Consider the following 12,621-nt stretch of genomic DNA (forward strand, 5'->3'; position numbering starts at 1 on the left):
ATATTCTTCAATGTAGCAGGCTATCTGAGCAGTGGTGACAAACATGAACACAGCTCTCTACCCTACATGAACACAAATGCAGCCATCTTCTCCCACATCATAAAAAAATTAAGTTTGTAACTGAAACACTGCTGTATTTTGTGGTGTTTAGACTGTGGGCAGGATTTCTTAGAACTGATAGAGAATGGAGAAGCCCTCAATTAGGGGGTTAGGCCATAGCCCAGGCATGAGTTCTTTGGGATTAGGTGGAAGCTATGGAAGGAGAAATAAGAACATAGGTTGGAAGACACTCTCAAAAACTGAAATGGCGGATTATGTTTCGTGAGTTCAGCAGACAATGAAAGCCTGTGGAATAAGTGATCAGGAGAGAGAATAGGAAAGAATCACTAAACAGGGATTTACGTATGTAGATTGGCAAAAGGGCATTACCACAGCACTGGGGGAGGGCACAGGGAAGGAATGGCGTTAGGTGAAAAGACATTCAATTTTGTGGAGACAGCAATAGTGACTACTCTCTGTATGGCTTTTCTTCCCACATGATGGAACCTCAGCCGACTTTTCCAGCTCCTCCTGTCTCAAGGTCTCTCTGGCCAGAGGTATTCTTTCCAAGTCTAGGGTTACACATAAACCTTTTCCCATCTCTGCTTGGGGCTTTGTTCCCAGTCTTTCATTGGCCCATCTTACTTAAAATTTCCTTAAAGAAGACTTTCTTGTCATGTTCCCACCACAGCAATTTTTCCATTATACTGCTTAGCACCCTACCTCTGGATTATTCTTTCATAACTAATGCCAGTCTTGTATTTTATCTATGGCTGGCTCAAGAGCTCACTTCCCACTAGACAGTGATCTCCATATAGGCAAAGGTCTTGTCTGTTTTGCTCACTCCTTTACTCCCAGGATCTACCACATAGGAATGCTTGAATGATAAGTCAGTGAATAGGTGTGGAGCAGTTTTCATGCAGTACGTCATGGAGTCATAGGTACCATTATTAATCTCCTGTTATGGATAAGGAAGTATATCTGAAGTCACTCTGCTGGCATATAACAAGCCAGGGACCTAACTTCTTGTTTGTTTGATACTAAAGGCTATACTTTTTTGCTTTTCAACCTTTCTGCCTCTGCTAGAATGCTTCACCTAGCACCAAACACACAATATAAGAAGGCAGAAGGGAAGGGATGTAAATGAAAGAATAAGAAGCTGTAGGAAATTGGAGATGTTGAACAGGAATGGATCTTAAGGTTCATAGAGACCAAACCCTTGAATGCATGGGTGCAGGAGGTTAAGTGACTGTGTTACATTTATATAACTCATTATTGTTTTACAGTGTGCTACATCTCAGGTCCCAAATTTAGCTTCTGTGCCTTTTATAGGCAGGGCATTTGGGAGCAAGTGGTTTGGAGTCAATAAGTGGGCAAATGTCTTTGATGTCCCACCCCCAATTTGAAAACAGAGAGGAAGAAACTAGGAAAGAATTGAAATGATTATTATGGGTAAATGAAGTGTTTTATGGAACCTTGTATAGCTCTGATTATACCATAATCATCTTTTGTTGTAGCAACAGAAACAGCTTGCCTTTGATGTTTGGACCTTGGCTTCCTTTTGCTTCTGTCTGCACACTCTGCCAGGAGGACTGAACATGGGGAGATAGCAGCTACACCCCTGCTTTATGAAGAATGGGACTTCTTCATGCTGTGGGTTTATCACTGCCTGAATGTGGCAGCAATAATCTACACTTGCCTTCCCCCACCTGTCCCATCAATTTTGCCACTAAGGAAATTAAACTATGGAAGAGTTAAATGACTTGCCATTTTTGGGTAAGAAAGTTGGGTAACAAAGGAATCTGAAGGAAAGAGGAGGAGATTTGTCTTGCCTTATCTAAGTTCAAATGTCTTTCCTGGAGGAACCCCTTCAGTGCATATAACTTCAGACATTCTGCAGTTTTCAGATTGATATGGCCACCTGTCTTTTCATTAAACTCAGGACTTCTAGAAGTGGATAGGGGATATGTTCACCTTGGGGAGAAGGGAGACAGTGCTTCCTTTGCTGGGACCTTCTCTTTGAGGCAATAACTTAAACATGAGGTCACGACTCCTTATTCTTTTCTTTGTTTCTTTCTTCTGTCTTCTTACAATTGTGTTCTTAAATTCCTAAGTATATAAAGTTATTTGGCAGAAACATAGTAACCTAGAGTCTAAAAAGCACATCTTTTGGCACAAGAGAAGGCTGCAGTAGCTATTAGATCCACTACGTAACTGCCAACCCACTGCCAGGCTCAGAACAGGAGGATTAGAAATCAGAAGTTCATGACTCAGCATTCTGCTCTCAACTTATTTAAAGACAAATGATGTAGTCAGCTTTTCTTTTATCCCTCTTTAAGATTGTTCTCTATTTGAGAACTGAACCCTCTAGGATTTCCCTCACATTAATAGTGTGTGCTACTGCTTTCCTGAGGCGTCTCCTTCTCATCCATTTTCACAGGGTTGTTTGGACAGTGTAGGAAGACAAAACTCACAAGGTACCTTATCTACGTTAAGTGTGTCTGATGCCAACAGAAGCTTAGAGCTAGGGTGATTTCCCAGAAGCAATTACTACTAGAAATTGTACCTTCTGGCCTTTGTAACATTTCTCAAACAATGTCAGGAATTTTTGTGCATCCATTTGTGTGGAACTCAAAGTCATTAACAGATGTGATCCAATTATCCTCCTAAATCCCGGATATGGCAGGCAACACTGTGCCTGATAGATGTTTAGGATCATCAGGATGGAGGCAAAAGTTCCTTCCAGGTCATATATTTACTTGGGGAAAATTTTTGACTTCTTTCCTCTTGATCAGATTTGTTGGTAGTTTTGTCTCCCTCACCCCACAATAAAAATTGATCCACCAGACCCTTCTCTCTAAGCTACATCCCCAGTCCATTTTTTAATTTTTAATTTTGTGATAGTGTCTTGCTTAGTTGTCCAGGCTGAGCTCAAATTTGTGATTTTCCTGCTAAGCTTCCTGGAGTCCAGGGATTGTAGGCACATACCTCCATGCACAGGTAGCTCAGCTTCTCTTTCTCTCTTTCTTTCTTTCTTCCTGGCATTTATTACTGATTTATTTCACTTAGTGTAACATTTTCACTGTATATTCATGTTATAGAATGAATTAATAGTTTATTCTTTTTTTTAAAAGACCAAATAGCAGTCCATTGTAGGGCTGTATAACATTTACTTATTCATTGTTATTACATTTATTGGCACAATTTAGATATGCATAATGATCACATTCCTCATAGAGAATTTGTATGTGTATATGATATATCCTGATTCCCTTTCCCCCAATCTTCCCTTCCACTCTTCTTCCCCACTTTATTTATAGAGCTTTGCTTTCATTTTATCCTTCTTTTATCATTTTTTTTCTTTTCCTTTCCTTCTCTTCTTCTCCCTTAGTTCACCTTTCTTTTGAACAATGTATTCCTATTTTATAATACTGGTTTTATACTTTGGGCCTTATTTACATTTTTGTTTTCTGATGCCAGAGAAATAATGTTACATTTACGCATGTATGTTTGATTTATTTTCCCTTAACAATATGTTTTCAAGGTGCCTCCATTTACCCAGAAATGTCTTAAGTTTATTCTTTATAGCTGAGTAGTGATCCATTGTGTAAAAACCCCACATCTCTTTTACCCATTCCTTGGCTGATAGGCATTTGGGCCATTGCCAGGACTTAGCCATTATAAACTGTGATGCTATAAACATGAGTTCACATATATCACCAACTTCTAATTCTTCCAGGAGAATGCCCAGAAGGGGAATAGTTAGGTCAAATGGGACCTCAATCTTATATTTTGAGAGTTTACCATAGTAATTTCCACAGGGTTGCACTAGTTTGCATTCCACCAACAGTGGAGAAGGGTTCCTTTTTCCACACAGCCTCTCCAGCATTTGTTATTACTTGATGTCTTAATAATAGCCGTTCTATTTGGAGTGAGATGGAATCTCAGTGTTGATTTAATTTGCATCTCTTAAATGACCAGCTCTGTTGAATGTTTTTTCATATATTTATTTGCTGTTTCTATTTCTTCCTCTGAAGAGTGTGTATTCATCTCAGTTGTCTATTTTTGGATTGGATTTTTGAACGGAGGGGGCGGTTCTGGATTTTTCTTCATGTTCTACATATTAGTCCTTGGTTTAAGAGAAAACTGGCTACTTTTTTTCCTACATTGTGAGTTGTCTTTGCACTTTGTTGGTAATTTCTTTTGCTTTGCAAAATTTTTTTAATAGGATGAGATCCCACTTGTTGATTATTTAAAATATTCCTTGTGCAGTCTAAGTTTGGTTCCATTGGCTATGCCTATGTTTTCAAGAGTTCTACCTATTCTTTCTTCCAAAAGATTTAGTGTTTGTCTTAATACTTAGATCCTTAACCCATTTCAACTTTAGCTTAGTGCATGATGAGAGACATGGGTCTAATTTTAGTCTTTGGCATGTGGAAAGCCAGTTTTTTTTTTTTTTTTTTTCCAGCAACGTTTATTAAGGAGGCTATCTTTCTTCCAGTGGACATTTTTGGTTTCTTTGTCAAAGATAAGCTGATTGTGTTGGTAGCTGTGTCTATATTTCTAATCTGTTCCACTGATCCTCAGGTCTGTTTTTCCTTTTTTCTCCAGCACAACACTGCTTTATCATAGTAGCTTTGATGTATAGTTTCAAGTCAAGATCATGATACCCTTTTCCTTACCTTTGTGGCCTAGGATTGTTTTTGATATTTTAGGTCTCTTCTGGTTCCAGTGAATATTAGGAATGCTTTCTCTAATTCTGTGGGGCATGCTAATATATTTTGCATTAAATTTGAATAACACTTTTGGGATTATCGCCTTTTTAATTGTGCTGCTTCTTCTTACCCATGAGCAAGGAATCACTTTCCATTTTCTAATGTCCTCTTCAAACCCTTTTTTTCAGAGTAATATAATTTTCAATGTGTAGATGTTTTACTTCCTTTGTTAAATTGCTTCTTAAGTATTTCATTGTTTTGGATGCTATTGTGGAAGCATCTTTTTTCCCTAATTTCTATCTTAGTGCATGTGTTGTTTTTGTACATAAATGTTATTGAATTTTGAGTGTTGACTTTGTATATAGCTATGCTACTGAATTTGATTATTAAATCTGTAGGGTTTTGAAAAACTTCTATGTAAAGTGTCATGTAATCCTCAAATAATGATAATTTACTTTGTTCCTTTTCTGTCTTTATTTTCTTTTCTTGTCATCAGTTTCATGAAAGAGTTCCATCAGATCTTCTCTAAATTTCTTTTTCTTTCTTTTTTTTTTTTTTTTGGTAGAACCGGGGATTGAACTCAGGCCCTTGCGCTTGCCAGGCAAGTGCTTATTCTACTGAGCCATCTCCCTGGCCCCTTCTCTAAATTTCTTATAAAGTCAGCAATGAGTACATCAGGACTTGGGCTTCACTTTTTTGGTAAGTTTTTAATTATATTTTCAATTTCATTAGCTAATGTTGGGTTATTTAGAATTTTTATATCTTCTTGATTCAATTTTGACAATTTATACACATCTTAGAATCTGTCCATTTCTTCTGTGTTTTCAATCTTATTAGAATACAAGTTCTTGAAGTTGCTAATGATGATCTTCTGGATTTCCACATGATCTGTTGCGATTTCGCTCTTTTCATTCCTAAAAACCCTTATGCATTTGAGTCTTTCCTTCCCTCTTTTTGGTAAGGTTGGCAAAGAGCTTATTAATTTTATTTAATCTTTTAAAGCTCCAACTTTTTGATTCATTGATTCTTTGTATTGCTCTTTTAGTCTCAATTACATTAATTTTTGCTCATATCTTTGTAATTTCTTTCCTCATATGAGCATTGAATTTGGTATGTCTTGTTTCTCTAGAAGTTTGAGGTTCAATATAGGGTTGTTTATTTGTAGCTCAATTTCTTTAAACACATACTGTCCCCACAAAAGATTATAGATTCCCATAGATCTTATGATGAATGTAGAATATAATGCAACTATTCTACTTACTCATACAGTAAAATACAGTCAAGAATCTAAGCCAGAATGTTTTATAATTCTTTACCTTAAAGCAATTGCTAAAAGGATGAGTGTGGTTGAAACTTATAATTAATGTAAGCATGCATTTTATAAACATGATATTTCTGAGAGTGAAACAGAACGCTTAATTTTTCCACAATTGGAACTTAAACTAGAACTGTTCTGGGTAAATCACTGTCATCTCTCACTTTAATTCCACTTCATGGAGGTGGCAGAAGCATATTCTCTCTGAAAGTTGAACTTGCCACAGGCTGTTAAACTTGTAATGAAAGTCCTACTGCAGATGATGTGAGGGAGCTAAACACATAGATAACATATACATATTTCTTGCATTCAGGAATTTCACAGTCTTATAAAAGAAGTAACTATTGAAAGTCAGGTCTGTATTACTGTTGCATTTATTTAGTCTCAGCTCCCACAATCTTAATGTCACAGGTTACTGCACTTCCTTAATTTGAAAGGAAATGCTGTAATATCTCAGTTAACCTCATTCAGTGTGATATATTTTACAGAACTTTTTTTCTTTACAAAATGTTGTTCCCACTTGACAAATGGGTGGTAACACTATTTGTTACCACTGTTACACCATAAAATATATTTTGTATCATTGCATGCATATGTAAGAAAACACAGATGAATACAAGAATTTGCAGAGTGCTTGAGGAATTAGATTAATTTGTTCTTATTATGTTATATTATATATTTCCTTCCTTCCTTCCTTCCTTCCTTCCTTCCTTCCTTCCTTCCTTCCTTGGGTGTGGCACTAGCAATTAAAACCAGGGCCTCATGTGCTATGCAAGTGCTCTATCATTGAGCTATATCTCCAGCCCTATTTTTTTCTTTTAATGAAAACAAAATCAAGTAGAGCTGTTTAAAAAAGCTATTTTGTTCCTTTTGACTACAGTTTTATTAGCTCTGATAGAAATATATTAATGATAAAATACAAAATTTTCTTTTGCAAAATTACATACGTCTATTATGAGTGAACATGTTAACTTGTAGGATGATTTCAAATTTAACAATTACATTTACATGAATATTCAACTAAATATACAACAGGGTAGGAACCATCTCTGTCATTTGCATAAAGCTCTTAGAACTATATCTGTTATGTAGGGGTTACTCACCAAGTGTTTGACACAAATTGATTGTTTGTAATATTTTTATTTTTTTTGTCCAGAGAATAGTTAATCAATTAAAATGATTGTTTCAGTTATTTATTTATTTATTTATTTATTTATTTATTTATTTATTTGATACAGGGTCTTGCTAAGCAGTTTGCAGTCGTGATGATCCTCCTTTCTCAGCCTTCCCAAGACTGAGATTACAGGCATGCTCCACGACACCCAGATTTGGAACCAACACGGTGTGTACAGTGTTCTGGGGATTGAACTCAGGTCCTTAGGCCTGCCAGGTAGGTACTTAGGCTGCCAAGCTATGTCCCCAGCCCTGTGGGTTTTTTTTTTCTTTTTTCTTTTTTTTTCCTTTTGGAGATAGGATTTCTCTATGTAGTTCAGGCTGGCTTGAACTCAGTTTGTACCTAGGCTTGCTTCTAACTTGCAGCAGTTTTCCTGCCTCAGTCTCCCAAGTGCTGGGATTACAGGCGTGTGCCACCACTTCTGGTTCATGTGAAATCTTATATGGATTTAACAAACAAAACTGATCGTAGTAAACTTCTGTGGCTTATGGGAAGAACATATTTCACCTCTCTTTTAATTTTTTAAAACACATTTATTTATAAATGCTATATATGCAAAATAGTGAGTTTCATTCTGGAATATTTGTACATCCACATAACAGATTTGGTCACCCTCCTTATGACTTCTTTTTCCCCTTCCTTCCCCTGATTCTGTTCCTCTTTTTGCATAGGCTCTCTTTTATTTTCATATCATCTTTTTAAAAAAAAATGTTTTCTTGATTCCTCAGTTCTACCCTGAAAATGACATGATTTTATTCTTTTTTTTTTTTTTTTTTTTTTGTCTTTTTGAGACAGAGTTTTGCTGTGAAGATCAGGCTGGCCTTGAGCTCACTTTGTAGCTCAGGCTGTTCTTGAACTCATAACAATCCTCCTGCCTCCGCCTCCCAAGTGCTGGAATTACCAGCATACATCACCATCTCCAGTGACATGATTTTATTTTGAAAGGCTGAATAATATTACAATGTGTGTGCTCCATTTTCCTCATTCATTTTTCTGTTGATAGCACTAAAGCTGTTTCCATTGCTTGGCTATTAGGAATTGTGCTGTAACAAACACGGACAAGCAGTCAACTCTAGGATCCTGACTTTAATTCTTTTAGGAATGTGTGCAGGAATAGTATAGCTGGCCCAAAGGGTAGCTCTAGTTTTAGTTTTCTTAGGAGATCTTTATCCTCATTCCATAGAGCCTATCCTAATCTACATTCCTACTGACAGGCATCCCCACCTCTCTTACTTTTTATTTTCATTTTTATTTTTTTTGTGTGTCTTCTGATAGAAGCATTTCTTTTTTATTTTTATTCATTTTAATGAGAAAAAAGATAAAATAACAATGAAACAGCTTCAAAACAGGTCAGTAGGATGGTTACAACAATTAATACATTGCATATTATTGTCTTCATAGTAGTTATTCAGAGGACAAGATGCAGACATAATATCTTGTCTAAAAAATATTAGAACAAACCTTTCTTCTCAGTGAACTAAGAGAAAGTCACTGTATATCTATCCTAACTATCTTGTGTATGCATATATATATATATATATATATTTCTTTTTGATAGAAGCATTCCATCTTCTACCTTCAGGTAAAGGACTGTTCAAACTACTGATTTGAAATTTAATAAAAAAGACAAAGAAAAAGATTTTTTGAATTTATTTATTTATTTATTTATTTTTTGCGGAACTGGGGATTGAACTCAGGCCCTTGCGCTTGCCAGGCAAGCGCTTATTCTGCTGAGCCATCTCCCCAGCCCGAAAAAGATTTTTTGAAAGCAAACATTATTATTAAATTATTTGTCCAGTTTTGCATAACTATATCTGTTAATCTGAGCAACAGATTTGACGTTAAAAATAGATAATATAACAACCATTGATAATTAGCTATTCCTGTTTTGAAAATCTGTAACATATATACTGTTGCATGTTATCCTGTTTCTATCACATTTTCTATTTGATTTTGCTTGTTTTTTTTTTTTTCGGAACCGAGTTTTTTTTTGCGGAACCAAGGATTGAACTCAGGCCCTTGCACTTGCCAGGGAATTGTTTATTCCACTAAGCCATCTCCCTGTCTCCCTGCTTCTGTTTCTGCTCTTCATTTTTTTTCTTCTGGCTATCCTTTATTTATTTTTTTAATAATTTTATTGAGAAAGAAATAGCAATGAAACAGTTTTAAAACCGATTAGTAGGACAGTTTTAATAATTAATACATTGCACATTTTTGCCTTCTTAGTGGTTATTCTTAGTACAAGAGGCAGGCATGATGTCCTGTCCACAAACACTATTAGTACAAATATTTCTATTCATGGAATTAAGAGAAGGTAGCTGTATATCTATCCTAACCATTTTGAATATACAGATACAAAATGGTCCTTCATTTGTATCCCCTTTTTTTGTTTAGTTTTGTCAGAGATGGGTATTCCATTGTCATTTAAATGTTGTAGGTGCATGAATTCAGCAAAATGATATAATACAGTCCAGTAGTCCATAATAGTATCCCCATCTCTCTTAATGCCTATTTTCTGGAGTGGGTGTGAAATTATCCACCAAAGATATGGAGTCGTAGAGCTAGAAGGAACTCTAGAGCACATAAAGACAAGGAATTCATTTTATGTGTAGTTGAAGGAAATGTAGCCCAGTGGGTCTAAATGCTCATGGTTACTTGTGTGACAACCAGAATGGGAACTCAACTTTCCTGGTTCCAGTGTGGTGATTTTCCCAATATAGGTAGAGACAGAGTTTTTTGTTTCAGAGGCAGCTGTGGAGAAAATCAGTTTGCCAGGAAACTAAACATTACTGGAAATAAAGCATGTAAAAGAAGTTGTATGTGATGGACCTCTTTCCTAAATAACTACCAAAGTTGGTTGGGAGTATTGTGATAAGTTGTGTACATGAAGGCGAGGTACCACCAAGTGGTGCATTTAAGAAGATATGAGCAAATAGTTATAGAACTGCATTTAAAGAAGGTTGGATCTGGCTACATGTGGTTCTTTCTAAAATTGGGTTGGATTTGCAGACTGGTGGGGCACAGACTTAGTGCATGCAGAATGAAAAGGAGTGTTTTCTTTCCAGTCAAGCAAGAATAATTATTTCAAATTTTTGTTTCAAAAGAATCACAGTTTGAAATAGTCTCAGAAATCAATCTCTGATCTACTTCATATAACTGTTACTTTGCTATTTTTGCTAATTGAGTTCTTCCTTTTAGTAACAAAGCCATCTGAGGTTGTAATATTGAGTTTATACAGATAAGCAGGAATTACAGGGCTCACCAGAAATTACAAAAGTTCATGATCCTCACAATAACTTTTGAAGAATTGGACCCAAGCATGGATGTGTATGATTGTAATCTCTACTACATGAGAGACTGATGTAGGAGAATTACAAGGTCAGGGCTACCCTGGGCAATTTAGTAAGATGTGTCAAAATAAATGAATAAAAATAACTAGAGGTTTAATTCAGTTGTATAGTTCTTGCTTAGAAAAAAATAATTTAGCCCAAATTTGTATTACTAGAATCAGATGTGGAAGAATGCAGAGGTATGTGTGTGTGTGGCTGCACATCAGAGAGCCAAAGAATCCAGTCAAGGACTTGGAGCAATGTCCTGTATAAATCTGTATCAAAGGTATGCACTGGAAGGGCCCAAGGGCCAGTGGCAGCAGTGAGAATTAAACAGAGGATGCTAGAGAGGTGATCTGCACTTGCAGCCAGCAAATGGCATCGAGATGAAGACAAGGATTGAAGCTCACTTGAAGGAAGACAGCACCAAAACTGCTTTGAATAAAAACCACCAGAAGCCAGCTTCTTCAGGAATTCATGAGCATGCTCTCTTCCCTTCCTGTTCTCTTTTTGTGCCATTTTAGCTGCAATCCTCTGGTGGGTCTTCTACATCCACAATCACACTGAGTCCATTCAGCTGGGAGTTCCCACTCAAACTGACCATTAATTAGTCTTTCATAATCTACCTCTGCTCAGCGTGATAACCAGACTAATTTCTTTAAACCATAGACTCCCTAAAGGAGTGGGTTAAGAAGGTTGGGTCCTCTACCCAGGGTGATTGATGCCTACTTAAAATATCATCACTGCTGTTCATGCCTAGAGGAAGTATATGGGTGAGTACCTCTTTTTCTTTAATCCTGGCCTTCAGTGAATAGTCCTTCAGCCACAGTTGTCTTCTACATTGGCCTCTCGAGGGCCCAGCCCTGTCTGACTATCTATAATATCCCTACCTAACTTAGCTGTCTATAATGTTCCTCCTCTGAAGAAGTACTTTTAACTGCTATGGGTGGGGGAAGGGTTCAAAACAGAACAGGCTATTTCTAGCTGAAGAGGTTGTAGTTGTGATCACTGATCAGAGATTCTCCACAGAGGGTCTATCTAAAGGCCCCTGATAGATGCCAAGTGTTCTTGTCTTGGGTACACACTAACTTTAAGTCTGAAGGAGACGGCCACAGAAACAGTCAAGTATGCATAGTCCAAAAACTAAACACAATAGGATAATTGTGAATTTACCAACAAGATTTTCTATCAGGAGAAGCCAGTAATAGTTTTTCATAAAGAAGGTAAGCATGAGATTCAGAGAATTTCAAAGTCTGACATGTCATTAACTTGTCATCAAATATCTTGAACAGCTACTGAGATGTTAGTAGAAGGATATAAAATGTATACACAATATAAAGCATTTGTAATTGTAATTGTGCTGCTGTTAGAACATGTAATGCCATCTGATTTGGGAGGATGGTGTGCCTCACATTTTACTTCATTCAGGAGAGAAAGACTGGCCATGGTGTCATTAAAGCCTACTGTGTATAGTTAAGGCCTCAATGTATTGCATGGCATCCTTTAACCGTAGAGAAGAGATAAAGATAGAAGCCAAAGGATCATACCAGTGAAACACATTTATAGACCACCAATGCTGTAGATAGGGTAAGTTTGCAGGTTTGTCAATACTTTTGACACTAATACCTTGTGGCCATAAAAATCCCAGTGTGTATCTTATCCATCAAGGGATAGCCAGGTCCACAGATTGGTTCCACAGGACCAGTGAGTGCCACTGGGGGCTTCCCATCCAATTCCAGGATGATTAAATCAGTTTGTTATAAACCATTTTTTTTTTTTTTTTTTTTTTTTTTTGCAACTGGGGATTGAACTCAGGCCCTTGCACTTGCCAGGCAAACTCTTATTCTACTGAGCTATCTCCCCAGCCCCTATAAACCAATTTTTAACCAGTAAAGTTACTGTGTATACATCATTCAGGGGGTGTCCATCCCAAGTATTTAGTAGAGTTAGGCTGATGAGAGTAGGAGTGATTCTTCTGTTTCCAACATTAGAGGACTTTGCTACTAAGATATACTATAGTGAGGTTAATCATAGGTAATCATTTTATAT

The sequence above is a fragment of the Octodon degus genome, unplaced genomic scaffold (genome assembly GCF_000260255.1).
Source record: "Octodon degus isolate 3935 unplaced genomic scaffold, OctDeg1.0 scaffold00142, whole genome shotgun sequence".
Lineage (NCBI taxonomy): Eukaryota > Metazoa > Chordata > Mammalia > Rodentia > Octodontidae > Octodon > Octodon degus.